Source organism: Orycteropus afer, unplaced genomic scaffold (genome assembly GCF_000298275.1).
Source record: "Orycteropus afer afer isolate SDZICR_OR568_19922 unplaced genomic scaffold, OryAfe1.0 scaffold00365, whole genome shotgun sequence".
Taxonomy (NCBI): domain Eukaryota; kingdom Metazoa; phylum Chordata; class Mammalia; order Tubulidentata; family Orycteropodidae; genus Orycteropus; species Orycteropus afer.
Window position 1 is genome coordinate 1,685,436 of NW_006921952.1, and position 5,415 is coordinate 1,690,850.

Consider the following 5,415-nt stretch of genomic DNA (forward strand, 5'->3'; position numbering starts at 1 on the left):
ATTTTGGTATGTTGTGTTTTCATTCTCGTTTGATTCAAGGAATTTTCTAATTTGAATTTTGATTTCTTCTCTTACCCAGTCTTTCTCAAGGAGGGTATTGTTCAGTATCCATGTGTTTACTCTTTTCCTGTTTATTGACTGTATTCTTAAGGGGAGACGATCACCAGGCCTTTTCTTCTGCAGCATCACTGTGTGAGTTGAGACCACCAAACCTTAGGTTAACAGTTGAGCGTAAACCATTCATACCACCCGGGGACCCAGAGAAAGGCCTACAGAGGTTGTCTGAGCCAGTGTTTGTCTAATTCAGTGTTTGTAAACTAACTTTTGGTAGCAGTCACCTTTCTATCCAATCCCACCTGGATCCTCACATGTCAACTAGGTAAAGCAGAGCTGCTAGGGTTCACATCAACTGCTGTTGTTGCCAGTTGCTGCCATGTTGATTTTGACTCCTAACAGCCCCATGTGGCAGAGTTGAACTGCCCCAGAGGGTTTAACAGTCATTAAATCTCACAGCAAGCTAGTTAGCAGTCCCCACCCCTGTTGGCCTGGGAGGCCTGGTACACTTTCAAAGTCTTGGGATCCAACTATTTCCTTCCCCCCTCTCCTCTTTCCTTCCCTTCCTTCCTTGTTTTCTTTCTTTCTTAACAACTTCTGTGGTTTAGGAAGTCTGGAGCACCTTAGCTGGGTGCTTCTGGATCGAGGTCTCTCATGAGGTAAGATGGCTGGTGCTGCTGTCTCATCAGAGAGCTTGGCCAGGGCTGGAAGATCCACTTCCAAGGCAGCTCACTCAGTCACAGGCAGGTTGATGCTGGCTCTTGGTGGGAGACCTCAGTTCCTCATGCACCTTTCTGCAAAGCTGCTGAAGTGTCTGACAACATGATGTCTGACTCCCTGCTGAGTGAGTGCTCCGAGGGAGCAAAGGTAGATGCCACAATGTCTTAATCTACTCTCTGAAGTCATGCACCGTCATTTCTATAGTATCCTATTGGTTATAACACGTCAACCCTATTCAATGCATGAAGCAAGGGTCACTGGGGGACAACTTGGAAGTTGGCTACCACAATGTGCAAAACTGGAACTGCATAAAAGAACTTAAAGGGATAAGATTTAAAAAGAAGGAAAAAAAACTTATTATTTGCAGATAATATGATTTCCTGCATAAAAAAAAACCCTAAAGCATCTACAAATAGTAAAAATAATGAGTTTAGCAAGCTTGTTAGACACAGCATCAATGGATATAAAATTCAATTTCATTTCAATGTGCCGCTATCAAGCAATTAAAAATGTCATTAAAACAAGATGCCATTTATACTAAAAAAAAAGTACCTGGGAACAAATCTGACAAAAGATGTGTAAGGCCTTTTGAGAAAAAAATGATAAAACTTTATTAAGACAAATGGAGAAAATATTAAGACAAATGGAGAAATGTACCATGTTCTTAAGGAAAAAGCAACATAGTTCTACCCAAATCATTCTACCAATGAAGTTCTGATAAAAATTCCAACAGAATTTTTTTGTTACTTAATAAACTGATTCCAACATGGATATGGAATGCAAAAAAAAAATAAAATAAAATAAAATAATAGCTAAAACACTTCTGAAGAAAAACAGGGGGAATGACTCCCCTTGCCCAACTTGTTTACAGTTAAAAGGAAACAGTCATTAACATGATGTGGCATTGCACAAAGGTAAACAAACAGACCCGTGGGATGGAATAGAGAGCCCAGAAACAAACCGGTCCATGGAAGCCTGGCTGGTGGCGGAGCTGGCACCTCAGTCCCAGAGAGAAGGACAGACTTCGCAATCAATGTCTGTGGCAGCTGCCCACCCAAATGGAAGAAATAACTCACCAATCACAGAAGTCAGTTCCAGCTGGATTAAAAATTAAAGGTGGAAAGCAAAGCCAAAAACCTTTTCAGAGTCAGTATAGGAGGATATGCCTATCATTTGGACAGGGAAGGATTCTGAAGTCGTTATTAACAATTCCAAACCATAGAGGAAAGATGGGTAAATTCAACTCCATTCAGATTAAGACCTTCTTGTCATCAAAGCACACTGTGAAGAGAGTGAAAAGCAGTACGAATACCTGCAAAGGATCAGTGTCCACAATATAAAAAGAATTCCTACAAACCAATAACAACAAAAACAAAGCAATTTGGAAAAAAAAAAAAAAGGCAAAATAAACAGCATATTTTGTAAGGATACAATCATTGGTCATAAAAGTATTTTTTAAAAAAAGCAAGAGAATGACTCCTTCAAAATTCAGAGCTGGAGGTTGGGGTCAGGGTGACATCTGTCCAACAGGCTTCTGAGGTCCCGGTGATACGTACTTCTTCACCCAGGTTTAGAAGAACATTGGGGACATGTGCATTTGCTTTATTATAATTCTTTGAATGGTACACAGAGTTTTTATATGCTCTTGTGTACATTTGCTATAGTTTACAATTTAGAAAGAATGTTTGCTGTGTAAATGAATGATCTCAGCTGAGCCTTACAACAACCCCCTGAGACTCATACAACATGATCCTCATTTTACAACAACAAGCTGCTGAAATCAAGAGAGGTTGGCTGATAGGCCAAAGTATCCACAACTAGTCAGAGTGTCCACCTCCCAGCCCTGTGGCCTGTCCACTACAGCTGCTTTTTATGGCCATTTTTTCTGCTATCCTCACTGTCTTCAGATACAGAAAAATTTGAACGCTCGACTTCATGATATCGATCTAAAGAAGTGGATGGAGTCCTTTTATAGAAGTATTTTTCAAAAATCCGTTTATTCTCCTCTTGTGGTTTTTAGTGCTGTGTAGATAAGGGATCCACTCACTAGTGACAAAGATGGCTGGCGTCACAAGCTGCGAATCATTTCTGTCTTATTAGGTTGTGAGAGAGATGACACCATAGATTTTGGAGAATTACCAGTGCTCCAATGTATTACCTAGCTGGTCCCAGGGAAGGAAAGGCCAGCTCTAACGTCCAGGAAGGAAGCCAAACGTGCCAGGGGAAAGAAGATCCCAGATGCAAACATACTCTATGTTGTTGTCAGGGGCCGTCAAGTCATCTCTGACTCATAGGGACCCTGTGTACAACACAATGAAACACTGCCGAGTCCTGTGCCAGCCCCACAATCCTTGCTGTACTTGAGCCCATTGTTGCAGCCACTGTGTCAATCCATCTTGTTGAAGGCCTTCCACTTTTTCGTTGACCCTCCACTTTACCAAGCATGATCCCCTTCCCCAAGGAATGGTCCTTTCTGACAACATGACCAAAGTAGGTAAGACAAAGTCTGGCCATTTTTGCTTCCAAGGCACATTCCAGCTGCACATCTTCCAGGACAGATTTGTTTGTTCAAAGTCCATGGTACTTTCTTTGCCAGCACCACAACTCAAAAGCATGAACTCTATATATTATAAACTCATATGTTTATGAATATGAATATTAACAAAATAAATATTCTATGTTGTTGTTGTTGTTATGCGCTGTCGAGTCGGACCCGACTCATAGCGACCCTTGGGTTTCCGAGGCAGTATCACTACGGAGGTAGATTACCCCATCTATAGAGACCCTTTTATGAAGCTATGAACAGGACAAAGAGAAAACAAATGTCATTGTGGGTAAGGGAAACCAACATCCGTCAGCATGTGCCCAGTATAGAGGCCAATGGACTCATCTGACTCACAGTCACAAACTCATTGTATGTTGATTGTCAGTGGTTGTCAAGTCAGTTCCAACACACAGCGACCCTGTGTACAATAGAACAAAACAGTGCCCAGTCTTGCACCCTCCTCATAATCTTTGCTGTGCTTGAGCCCATCATAGCAGCCACTGTGCCAATCCATCTTGTTGAGGGTCTTACCCTTTTCCACTGACCCTCTACTTTACCAAGCTAACCCTAACCCGAACCCTAACCTTCCTTCTCCAGGAACTTGACCCTTCTGACAACATGGCCAAAACAAGTGAGATGAAGTCTGGCCATACTCCCTTCTTAAGGAGCATTCCAAGTGTACTTCTTCCAAGGCAGATTTGTTCATTCCTGTGGCAGTCCGTGGTACTTTCAGTATTCTTCAACAACATCACAACTCAAAGCCATAATTCTTCAGTCTTCCTCATTCATCATCTAGCCCTCCTGTGCATATGAGGCTATTGAAATACCATGATTTGGATCAGGCATACCTTAGTCCTCAAAGTGACATCTTTGTTCTTCAACACTTTAAAGTTTTTTTTGCAGCAGATTTGCCAAGGCAGTGTGTTGTCTGATTTCTTGACTGCTGCTTCCATGGGTATTGATTGTTAGTGATAGAGAGCAAAGAAAACCATCACAAGATTGTGATTGGTGGCATGTCCATCCATCACTGTCCCAGGTTGGGACTGCAGACGTGGGAAAAGAACCATGGCTGGGATAAGTACATGATTGTAGGTTAAAACAGGTGATGGACTAGTTCTGGGGTTTCTATGTAGTGGTTGGCATATGACTCATGATCATGAGACCCTGAGTCATAGTCACCAGGACCCCAACTTTTAACATAAATCAGATGATTTTTGGTACATCATTAAGGACACACCAGGCAATTTCCCTCGGTCTTTGTGTGAGCATCATACTGGTTAATCGACTTTCAACCACTCTTCCCGAGGGCAAACTGCCCCTCCCTGGGTTTGCTCTGGACTTGTCTAAGCACAGCCACACTGCTGGTTTAATGGTCAGGAAGAACTCAAACAGTGTCTGAATCCATGTGAAAAGCCAAAGTTAGGGCTGCTGCTGTAGACCACAGCCTTCCACAAACAAAGTGCTTTAGAATTTAAGCTCTAATGCACAGATCAGTGTGATGGAACTAGGGCACAAGGCCTGAGGGGCCTGAAAATGGGGCACTGACCACAGAGGATAGGTCCCCTGCTGCAGCACAGGAAGAGGGGACATGAGGGCCACTGTAGGGAACATGGGGACAGAGGAGGATGGCAGCAAACACAGTCTCTCTGCATGGTTCCCCCCAGACTAGGACTAGACACTGAAGACAATTGTGTGGCCTTCCTTGGCAGTCACCATGAGTCAGCATGTTTGCCCTGGAATGATGTCTCTGGCAGGGCCCTCAAGGGTCATCTGATCCCCGCCTCCATGCATCGGAGAGGCCAAGTGACTCAATCAAGATCAGCCAGCTGATTGTTCAAATAGCTGGAACTAGACCTTATGTCTCTGCATATTTGTCCAGAGACTTTTTTTTTTTTCCTGGTAGTTCACCTAAGGGAGCTCTGGTGGCATAGTGCCTAACGCACTTGACTGCTAACCAGAAGGCTGGCGGTTCAAACCCACCAGCCACTCCTCGAAAAGCAGACTGGGCAATCTACTTCCAGAGAGATACCACCTTGGAAACCCAAGGAGGGGTCACTATGAGTCGGGACCGACTCAACAGCAGTGAGTTTGCTTTG